Source organism: Lepus europaeus, chromosome 18, assembly GCF_033115175.1.
Source record: "Lepus europaeus isolate LE1 chromosome 18, mLepTim1.pri, whole genome shotgun sequence".
Classification (NCBI taxonomy): Eukaryota; Metazoa; Chordata; class Mammalia; order Lagomorpha; family Leporidae; genus Lepus; species Lepus europaeus.
In genome coordinates, this window is record NC_084844.1 from 9,974,852 (window position 1) to 9,987,581 (window position 12,730).

Below are 12,730 nucleotides of genomic sequence, written 5' to 3' on the forward strand. Positions count from 1 at the left end.
CACGTCCACTGATTTACCACTGACTAACATATCTGCTTTCCATATTTGAGCTTGCCATTGGATTTTACATTTTTGTATCCAACTGGTTGATGTACACTTTGGCAATTTTGTAAGAATCTCAGTGGTTATTTTTCCTATCTTACTGCCCATTCTTTCTATTATATTTCTCTTTGGTCAATAGAGACAACATTTCTTGAGCCAGAAACCAGAGAGTCATGGTGGAGTCAGTCTTGTCCCTCAACACTGACATTTAAAGAATCATGACCTTGGTAATTTCACCCCCTAAACACTTACTTAATTTTCATCTGCCTTTTCTTTTCTTATCCAACGTTACGTTGAACAACTATCATTCAAATTTAACTCTTTGCCTCTTTTTTTGTCAACTTCAAAGTTGTCTTTCATACTCTTCAATAGTCACATCTAGGAGCTGGCATTGTAGCGTAGCTGGTTAAGCCTCCACCTGTGATGACAGCACCCCATTTGGGTGTTGGTTCAAGTTCTTGCTGCTCCACTTCTGATCCAACGCCCTGCTAATGTGCCTGGGAAAGCAGCAGAGGATGGCCCAAGTGCTTGTGCCCCTGAACCTGTGTGGGAGATGTGAAAGAAACTCCTGGCTCCTGACTTCTGCCTGGCCCAGCTCTGGCCATTGTGGCCATTTATGGAATGAACCAGCAGATGAAAGTTTCTCTCTCTCTCTCTCTCTCCATGTTTGTGTGTTTAACTCTGCCTTTCAAATAAATAAATAAATATTATAAAAATAGTCACATCCAAATTGTCACTATGGTTAAACCCTTCCTTAAAACTACTATGGGGGCTGGCACTGTGGTACAAAGGATCATGCATGCCATGGCCTGATGCACCAGGCATTCCAAATGAGTGCTGGTTCAAGTCTTGGCTGCTCCACTTCAAATCCAGCTCCCTGCTAAGGGGAAAGCAGAGAAGGATGCCTTAAGTGCTTGGGCCCCTGTACACATGTGGTACACCTAGAAGAATCTTTCAGCTGCTGGCTTCAGTCTGACCCAGGTCTGGTTGCTGTGGCCATTTGGAGAGTGAACCAGAGGATGGAAGATCTCTCTTTCTCTGTGCCTCTCCTTCTCTCGCGTGTCTCTTCTTCACTTTCTCTCTGTACCTCTGGTTTTCAAATAAATAAATAGATCTTTTAAAAAAAACCTACTATAGGATAAAATCCAAATTTAATAAGGCATACAATGGCTTTCCCAACATTTCTCCTACTTCTATTCTACCCATGTCTGTTACTACCCGTTTGGAATTTAAACCCCAAATATCAAAGACATTTTAATCCTTCTAACTTTTTAACACACACAAATACACACATACACTCACCTCACATGTTGATGGAGAAATTTTCACCTTTGCTTGTGTCACTTTTAACCACAGAACTTTCCTAACTCTTCACTCTTATTCATCCTCTTTCTAGACAAGTCTTTGGCGATTTCTTCTAGGAAGCCTTCATCAATTGTTCCAAGTAACCACCCTCAGAGTCTCACAACACCTTGATATTTGACATCTATGCCTCTGACTTCCTTTCCAGATTAAATGTATTTCACGAGGATAATGATATTTCTAATTTAATCCCTATTGTCTCAGAACCTATGATTGTACTTTGAGCAAAAACGCAGATTTTTGTTGTTATTTTTGTTGACAGAAACAATCTGCAACTCTGTGACTGTTCTAGGAGAGTCATCCTGCTTACTAGACTAGATTTTAGCCAAATTCTTGGTCCCAAATTCCTAAGATTTTCCTTGTACCAGCCTTAGAGTGCTAGATCCTGGTAGAGGTGTCCTTTACTGTATTCTAGTGAAGGATCTTCTTTTACTCCATGCTTCCACTGTCTAACATTTTCTGAAACTCTGTGCTTTGTTTTCCAGAGAATTTCCATCATGGCCACAGTTTAGAACTGTCAATCCAAAGGCAGTCGGCATGGTTAAACGTCCTTTGTTTTCAACATCCACTCTGGTACCAGATGCTATGATGCTTGCTAAGCTCTGTCCTGCTTATCTCCCATCCTTAATGGCATCAGAACCTTGTACTCATTTTCCTGTTGAACTCTCATCCTATTCCCATGACTTGATTCTATGCTCTTACCACATGACAGCACCAAGTTTTAACACAAAATTCTAATGCCTATTCATGTGTGTTTAATCACATTTCTCTGTCACCAAACAAACTTTTCTTAATTTAAAAATCTGTGATAATGTTCAGAGATGTCTATTTTTTCAAACTGCACACACATATGCACACACAAATTCCTTCACATTGCCAACAAATCTTCCCCAACCATAAATTATACTTAACATTATCTACATAACCTTGGCTAAATCAGTACGAGTAGGCAACTTGAAACATGTTACTTTCACATCTGGATTTGCTCTGGGATTATGGGCAGTTTTTTTTTTGCAATCTTCTTGCTTTCTACCTTTCCAACTTCCCATGGTGTAAAACTGTGGTCACTTTTACTGACTAGTTTATGTGGGTGGTAATTAGGCTTCCTGTGGAAATAGTTTATTTGGCTTGAAGTCTGAGACAGATGAAGCTCTAATATTAATTATACACCTGATCATTCTTATGATGGTATTATGATGCTCTAAAATTATTAATAAATAGCTCATGTGTGAGCCAAAAACCATTTGGACTAATGTATACCTACCATGAAAGATATATCCTAAAAAATATACTGAAAGTTTATTTATTACCCATTTCCAATATACCTAATAAACAATAACCTAAATGTTTAATTTAAATGTATGTAAGTCTTTTTCTTTGTTTTCTAAATGATTATTCCCTCTTGATTATTTAACTAGCACGTAATAGTCAGTTAAATAATCTCTTCACATTAGATATGCAGTATTTTACCTTTATTTGAGAAACAAACATCTAACATAAGTAGTGAAAGGATCACATAGTCTAGCACCTTGCTTTCATCTTTTACTTATTCCATATACACCTGTTGTAGGTGTTCTTTTATGTAACTGTGGCCAAGATTTGTCTGATCCCCTTTGGTGCAACATACCTTCCTTAGGGAGACTAGCCTGCTCTCCTCTCTAAGCACTCAGCTTGAGTTACCAAGGAATTTTTATAGCAACAATTACACAACACTATCTGTGTGCTGCCAGAAGCCATGAGATTTCATGGCTAGAAGAAACTATTCTTTTTTTAAAGATTTATTTTATTTCTTTTGAAAGGCAGAGTGACAGAGAAAGAGGGAGAGACTAGGAGAAAAAGAAACTTTCCATCTGCTGTTTCACTCCCTAAATGGCCTCAACAACCTGGCACAGCCAAGAGCCAGGAACTCCATCTGGGTCTCCTATGTGGGTGGCAGGGGCCCAAGCACTTGGGCCATCTTCCACTGCTTTCCCAAGGGCAATATATGGGAGCTGGATCAGACCTGCACTCTGATATGGGATAATACATCACAAGGGATGGCTTAAAATTCTGCACCTTAACGCTAGCCCCTAAAAGAAACTCTTGAAATCACATAACACAACTATCCATTTCTCAGGTCAGGTACCAGGAGAATGAAGTGATTTTCTCAAGAAGATGATAGAAGAAAAATAACTATTCTCAGACTCTTGGCCCAAGTGTCTCCCCCATAAATTGTTTGTTGACTCATTAGTCTTTTTAAACAAATATTTACTGAGAGCAGCTTCAGGACAAGCATGCTTCCAGAAGTACAACATGATGAGCAAGAGAGTTGTAGTCCCTATCTTCATGACATGTGCATCCTATTTAATTCAGATGAATGTACAATGTTTGCCTTTCCATCAATCACAATGGAAATGTAGAAGCACATGGCAAGGTAGACTAATTCTTTTATTATTTATTTCTTTTCATCTTATCTGAAAAGCAGAGAGAAGGAAACACAGAGAAAGAGATCTTTTCTCTACTAGTTCACTCCCCCAAATGCCTGCAACAATGGGTTGAGCCAGGCTTAAGCCAGCAACCAGAAAAATAATCCAAGTCTCCCATATGGGAGGCAGGGACTTAAGTACTTGAACCATCACCTGCTGCCTCCCAACACAGGCATTAGCAGAAAGCTAGAATTGAGAAGAGGGCTAGGACTCAAAGATAGGCACTCCAATATGGTATGCAGACATCCTAAGCACTGTTTTATTCACTGCACCAAACACCTGTCCATAAATGAATTCTCAAGACTACTTATATCACAGATAAGGGATCACCCTCAGAAATAATGCCTCTTGTGAAGGCATTGTCCCTGCTGCACGGACATCAATGTCTCTTAAACATAACCCTTCTTTCACTTCTGATTCTAAGCTTGAAGTGTATCCTTTTACTAGCCATATTCCTTGAACCCTCATATTAGACTATGAATTATTCAGGACCGCTACTATCATATACCAGGTCCAAACAGTTGTAAGGAGTAGATTAGAGCATGCTCTCTATGAATGAAATTTCTTCTCTTTTTCTTAGTGACTCTCAGTGTGGGACAAAATGGCTCCCACTGACATTTGCCAAGGCCTTGAGACACCTTTGGTGATCAGAATTGGAAGAGGGTGCTAGTGGCATCTAGTGTGAGACCAGGGATGCTGCTGTTCTACAATGTACAACATATCACTTTCCTCCTCCCAAAAAAGGATCATACAACTCAAAAATTCAGTTATGTCCAGGTTGAGACACTCTGGGCTAATGCTCTACTAGCCTCTTACGAAAGAAACCTGTAAGTGGAACCATGCACCATTATGATCATTCTGTGACTTGTCTCTTTCACTTAGGGTAGTGTTGTGCAGGTTCACTCATGTTGTTGAAAATAGTAGGATTTCCTTTATCTAAAAATAGTCAAACTCACAGAAGCAGAGAATAGAATGGTGGTTGCCAAGAGTTGGAGGGATAGAGAAATGGGGTTGTTGTTCAATGAGCACAAAGTTTAAGTTATGTAATATGTGTAAGCTCTAGAAATCTGCTGTTCAACATGGTACATATGGTTAATGCCAAAGTATTGTGCACTTAAAAATTTAAGAGGGACGATCTCATGATAAGTAGCCTTAATAGACACATACACACACAAACACTCACAACATGAAAGAAAATAAGGAAAATATTGGAGGTGATGAATATGTCTAATACCTTGATAACATTACATGTTAAACACATATAAACTTTTTGTAGATTTATTTATTATACCTCAATAAAGCTATTAAAAATAAGTAATGTGTGGCGTGTGTTTAGCACAGCTTTGACACTGCTTTGAACACCTATCTGGGTTCAAGTCTCAGTTCTGCTTCTGATTTTACCTTCCCAGTAATGTATACCCTGGGAGGAAGCAGGTGATAGCTCAAATTTGTGGATCTCTGTCACTTACAAGACAGACTAGGATAGACTGACATCAGCCTGGCCTAACTCGAGCTGGTGGGGGCATCCAGGGACTGTACCAGCAGATGGAAGATTTCTTTCTTTCCATGTTTCTCTCCCTATCTATCTCTCTGCCTTTCAAATAAATAAAAATATATTTTCAATAAATAAGTAACTGGTGAAGCACGATTATATGCCCCCTCAGAACCATACAGATTAGGTTGGTTTGATTTCCTTGAATAGAATCAAATACCAAGCCTTCAGAAGATCCCCAAAAAATCTTGATTGTTTCAGTTCTGTCCCTAATGAGGAACTTCATTGAGCATCACTCCTCTCAACATATGATCTTATAAAATATAGAACCCTGGGGCTGGCACTGTGGCACAACAGGTTAAAGCCTCTGCCTATAGTTCCAGCATCCCATATAGGTGCTGGTTTGAGTCCTAGCTGCTCCACTTCCTATCCAGCTCTCTGCTGTGGCCTGGAAAATCAGTAGAAGATGGCCCACATTCTTGGACCCTTGCACCCGTGTGGGAGACCTGGAAGAAACTCCTGGCTCCTGGCTCCTGGCTCCTGGCTCCTGGCTTCAGATCAGTGCAGCTCTGGCCATTGCAGCCATCTTGGAGTGAACCAGTGGATGGAAGACCTTTCTCTCTCAGTCTCTGCCTCTCTGTAACTCTGTCTTTCAAGTAAATAAATAAATCTTTAAGAAAATACAGAACTCTAACTACTAATATGAAGATTATGGAACATCATTAAATTTGGGGGTAATCTTCAAGAACATATGAATCCATTATCAACGTTAGCTACATATTGTGCTACACACAATGATTAATCAATTATAGGCTAGAATGCTTATCAAAATACAAGACACTTTACCCCATACACCTAGAAAAGCATATCATAAGAAATTAGAAATTATAATAGTACAAATTTTCCCTGTAGAAATGCAATATCTCCTTTAAAAGCAAAACAGCCTTGTACTAGCACAAAAACAGAATTGTTTACCAATGGAATAGAATTGAAACTCCAGAAATCAACCCATGCATCTACAACTAACTTATTTTTGACAAAGAAGTTAAAATCAAGTCTTGGAGCAAGAAGAGTCTCTTTAACAAATGGTGCTGGGGAAACTGGATCGCCATGTGCAGAAGTATGAAACTAGACCCCTAGCTTACACCTTACACAAAAATCCACTCTAAATTGAGCAAAGACCTATATCTAAGACCCAATATCATCAAATTGCTAGATAACATTGGGAAAACTTGGCTAGATATTGGAATAGGTGAAGACTTCTTGGGAAAGACCTCAGAAACGCAGGCAATCAAAGCCAAAATTGATATATGGGATTGCATCAAGCTGAGAAGCTTCCACACTACAAAAGAAACACTCAGCAAAGTGAAGAGGAAATTGACAGAATGGGAGAAAATATTTGCAAACTACACAACTGATAAAGGGTTAACATCCACAATCTATAAAGAGCTCAAGAAACTCAACAATAACAAAACAAACAATGCAGTTAAGAAATGAGCAAAAGACTTGAACAGGCATTTTTCAAGAGAGGAAATTCAAATGGCCAACAGACACTTGAAAAATGCTCAGAATCACTAGCCATCAAGGAGATACAAATCTAAACCACAGTGAGGTTTCACCTCACTCCAGTTAGAATGGCTTTCATACAGAAATCAATAAATGACAAACATTGGCAAGGATGTGGGGAATAGATACCCTAGTCCACTGTTGATGGGAATGTTAACTGGTACAACCACTGTGGAAGACAGTATGGAGAAAACTCAGAAATCTGAATATAGACCTACCAGATGATTCAGCCATCCCACTCCTGGGAATTTATTCAAACCAAAACAAATCAGTATATGAAAGAATTATCTGTACCCCTATGTTCATTGCAAAACAATTTTCAATAGCTAAGATATGGAATCAATCCAGATGTCCATAAACACTGACTGGATAAAGAAATTATGGTATATATACACTACAGAGTACTACTCAGCTGAAAAAAATGGAATCCTGTCTTCTGCAACAAGATGGTCGCAACCGGAAACCATAATACTTAGTGAAATAAACCAGCTCCAAAAAGACATATATCATATGTTTTCCCTGATTTGAGGTAACTAATAGAGTACCTGAGATGTAATGTATTGGAGTGAAATAGACATTTTGAGATCTGATGATTGTTTACAGCTCTTGTCTCTTCCATTGAGGAACAGTGTTTTTTGGTTTATTTATTTTATTTCTTTCTCTTCATACTATTTGTTGAACTCTTTTACTTACAGTAGGGTTAACTATACAATCATTAAGTATACTGAAAATAAATCATTGTAAAAATTATGAGTGGGAATCTGAGAGGGAATGGGAAGAAGGGTTGTAGCATGGGCAGGATGAAGTGTAAGGGGTAAGTGCACTGTGTTCCTAAATGTATATCTAAAATATATATGAAACTTGTATAACTTAAATAAAATTCAAAAGAATTTTAAAAAGAAAATAGATATTTTTAATCAATCCAAGAAGATGTAATGGACAAAGGTATTCACTCTAAATATTAGTTCAGCTCTTTGACCAGTCAAAATGATGATGCCCTCTTTGAGAAAAATATGAACAATATGGTGCTGCTGTCATGGCAATATAACTAATGAAAATCGGTTGTGTAACACAGCTGCTAAAGTAGTAACTGTCACATAAACAATTCATGCAACAAGAAAACCTGATATGCATAATCATAAGTAAGCATCCCTTATTGAATTCCCCTTCTGTGCTTTTTCATGGTCTTCAGAACTAAGGTTCATCTCTTTGAAAGGCATGTGTTTTTCTGCGTAGTTTAATGAAAAGAATATAGGCTTAAACAGATTGACTATTATGCATCAAGGTGTATCAAAAGGGAACCAAATCCAGCTAACCCTAGCTCCAAATCCCATAACACCTCCATGGCCACATCTCCACAGAACTTCAACTGCAAGAACTCTTACCTACTGCCTTAGTATTTCACAGAGGCTACGTGTTCTCATTTATTCACCTTTCCTGGGTTCTTCAGGTTGCTTTTACTTATTCTTTGCTATTAAGAGTCTGTAGGTGAAGTCAGTGCTGTGGCATAACAGGTAAAACCTGTGGTGCCAACATCCCGTACAGACACCAGTTTGAGTCCCAGCTGCTAGAAGCGGGAGATGGCCCAGGTACTTGGGTACTTGGGCCCCTGCACCTACATGGGAGACCTGGAAAAGCTCCTGGCTCTGGCTTTTGGCTGTTGCAGCCCTTTGGGGAGTAAACCAGCAGATGGAAGATACTGTTCCCCATCTCCCTTCCTCTCTGTAACTCTGCCTTTCAAATTAATCTTTTGTTAACAAACAAACAAACAAAAAATAATCCGCAGAGTAAAGCAGAGTGGAAAAATAAAAGTCTACTAGGACAAGCTATCTAATTGAGTTCATCCATATTAACTTATAAAATACTGTTTAATCTTGTAGCCACTTTGTTCAAAGTAGATGACACCATCAGACTGTGCACACTAGCTGGATCAGTCCTATTCAACCAGTGACCTAGAATTGCCTTTGATCAGAAGCAAAAGTGGTTTGTGAAACTGACTGGTTTTAGATGCCAAAAAAACAAATACAAGAACTTTTTTTTGGAGCTAGGCAAACACTGGGAATGCTTACTAGCAGCCGCAAAGTTAGTGTATTTGATCTTCCATGCTTGACGTCAAGACAGGGTTTTAAAATATCCTAGTATTTGGCTGGCTTTCAATGTAACATTTGAGATGTTTATAGATATTGTAGTTAATAATATTGACACGTACAAAGAGTGGGGATCACTTACAAGAAGAAAATATGCAGTTGTAAATAATAAAGTAGAATGAAGAGCAGTATTTCTCAATCCTGATGCATAGTAGAAACCTCTTAGGCTTCTAAGGGTGGGGGACAGTTTAAAAAAATGAAAATGTCTGAGTCCTACCCAAGACTGTTCCAGTAGTAGGGGGAACATGCAGGAAGAGGACAGACAAGGTTCCTGTATTTATTCTGGGCAGCAAGTTAAAATTAGAGGCTTTGAGATAGGCAGGTGTTTTGTTTGTTTTAATCTTAAATTTTTAAAATTTGTATGAGGTGAATAAATTTCATGTATTTCATATATAGAGATTTAAGAGCATAATGATACCTCCCACTCTCCCTCCTTCCCACTCACCCTCTCACCTTCCCTATAGGTATTTCAGTTCTGTGATAACTGTGTAGACTTTGACAAACCACATAGGTTCCCTAAACTTCATTCTCATTATCAATGGTGCAGCACTAATAATAGCACGTGCCACTTGATGGTGCTGTAAGGAATACATCATCATATAATAAGGGTCAATATTTTTGTTACTGTAAGATTCATTCTTTTCATATCCTCTTAGAAGTAAAGGATTTTAGTTCTGAAATGAATGAACAGACTGTTCCTTGGAGGCCCGCTCCATAAACCTACTCATCTATCTTTGTTTTTGTTTCTCAAACTAGGTGAGCAGAGAACCAACTCCAGTGTCACCCGATTTGAAGTCAATTTCCTTGCTGTTGAAAAACACAGAAAAAGGCTGTTAATTCTGACTATACCCATGTGCTTTCTAGGCCAGACCTGTACCTCTGGCAGTCCCACACCATCATATATGTCTTTCTGGGATCTCAAATAGAATAGATCCCATTAATCACAGAAGCAAAAGAAGATGATGATGGCATCAAAACACCTGTTACAAAGTGATGGCTGACTAGGAAGTAGGAAAGATGCTAAGCACTCTACAATCAGTCTTTCATTTTTTTTTTTTCCCTAGTGGTCCTGTTGTAGATATGATCCTGACTTCATCAAATGGCTTTCAATGAATAAATGGCAGATCCTGAATCTGAAGCCATGCTCAATGGATTGAAAAGTCCATTCTCTTAACCAACACAGTACACCTGGGTTTAAAGAAAAACTCAAAAAGGATGAAATGGCCCACCCTGAGAATATCTTGCTTCCTAGGTTTGATGGTTTGTGGGCAACCAAAGCCACTTACCTACAGTGTTATGTTGGTGGCAATGTCTCAAGTTTGTGCAAAATAATTCCCTTGGATGTTTATTTATTTATTTATTTATTTTAATTTTTTTATTTTTATTTCTCTTTTTATTTTTTATTTATTTATTTATTTTTTTGACAGGCAGAGTGGATAGTGAGAGAGAGACAGAGAGGAAGGTCTTCCTTTTTGCCGTTGGTTCACCCTCCAATGGCCGCTGCGGATGGCGCATCTCGCTGATCCGAAGCCAGGAGCCAGGTGCTTCTCCTCCTTGCGGGTGCAGGGCCCAAGCACTTGGGCCATCCTCCACTGCCTTCCCGGGCCACAGCAGAGAGCTGGCCTGGAAGAGGGGCAACCGGGATAGAATCCGGCACCCCAACCGGGACTAGAACCCAGTGCGCCGGCGCCGCAAGGCGGAGGATTAGCCTGTTAAGCCACGGCGCCGGCCGGATGTTTATTAATTATCAGATTTCTAGGTACTATCTGCTAAAGATTCAGAACCCTAGGTCTGAGACAGTAGCTGTGTTTTTAGCATTTATTCCCAGTTCCTGTAATATGCATTTACTTCTATTTTGTTTCCTTTAAGAAATATGTTTCTAAGAGATGTTATATGGCTTTTACTTTATTAGTATAAATTTGATTCCTAAAACAGTAAGCCCTAGGCTAAAGCAGCCCAGCTATCTGCTTTTGTAAATAAAATTTTATTAGATCACATCCACAAGTACTTATTTATGCAACATCCATGCTTGCTTTTATGACTGAAGATTTGACACATTTGTCATAGAGGCTATATGGCCAACAAGAGCAGAAAATATTTTCTATCTGGCCTTTTACAGAACAGACTTGCCAACTTTTGTCTTAAAATGACTCTACTACTAAATTTTGGCAAATGTAGGTCACCAATTAATTAAAAATATTTTTCTATACCTACATCATCTGAGTTTCTCAGTTTCTGATATTCAATGAGCATATGAAAATATACTTTATTCATTAAAAAGATACTGTTAATTGCATCTTTGAAAAATTTGTCTAATGAGTGCTTAGATAAATTATATTATTCTCATTACCTACTTTCTTACTAGCTGTGACTTCAAAGGCAAGAGAAACAAAATTTTCTCAAACAGATGACTAAGAAAAGCAGGTGTTCTCCATCAAATCTGTAAGAAAAAGGGAGAAAAATCTGAGGAATCCATTAAAAATCCCTCTTAATTTATTTATTAGAAAAAAAGTTAGTAAAGGCACAGTACTTTCCCTGTTGCCATATATTTTTAAAAAATCAAGATTAAGAAGTAGAGCCAACTGACATTGGTAGAGGTAACTCCTTCCAATTGCTGACTATTAGGAAAGTTAACCCACCTCTTTCTTCCCAACCCATCATTATGTAAAGGAAATAGTTGCCACATTATGTCAAGCTCCTTTGGACCAGAGAGGGATAAAGGGACAGATCATCAAGCCATAGAAAAGAAAAGGAAATGACTAAAATCTAGACAAGTAGCCAAAAGGATGTAGTTTGGGGGATCAGAGAGAAGCCACAAAAACAAGATATAGAGCCACAGGAACTTACGGATTCTGAATGAGTATATTGGATGATACAGGCATTCAAAGGATGCTCAATAGGTTTTCAATGAATGCGTTTAGAAAAATAAAGTTGAATTGAGGGCTCCAAAGAGAAAACCAATGCAAGAGTTTAAAGAAGGAAAACAAAAACATTATTTTTACACGTAATCATCCGTATCATATGAATGATCTCTAAGTATTTTCCCACTAGGGAAATTAAAAGCCCAAATTCCTCACTTCAAGCTCAGTTTCCTGGAAGAGCTAAAGGCTTGACCAGGTCTAGACTACATTTTATGTGCAGACCTTTGCCAGCTCCTCTGGCATCAGGGCTGGGTTCCAGCCATTGCCATTGCTCTCTCTCCATTGGCATGGTGCTCTGCAGATTTCTCCATCTGGTTCAACAGGAAGTATGTACTGCCTGTGGGATGCTACTGAGCTATTTTAAGAGCTGAGCTACATACAGGTATTTATGACCATAGATCTGATTTGGGGAAACAAAATATTTGCCAATGCAAGTGCAATGAATATTTTCAACAGCCAACCATATGACCTTGGGATGGAAATGATCAGGGTGAACAACTGGAACAGGCACTCTCCTCAGCCCTGCAAAAGCCATTGTCTCCTTTTAGCCAGGCTAAATATTATCAGTGAAAAAATGGCCGCTGGCTGGCTGGAGAGGCATGTTGAGCTCTTATCTAGATTATAGGAATGACAGTGATTATTTAAACATAACTTTTCTCACCAAGGGACTCTTGGTGGTTCTACTTTTGCCTATATACGTTAAGTAGGATTCCTACAAGATTTGATTAGAGGGCT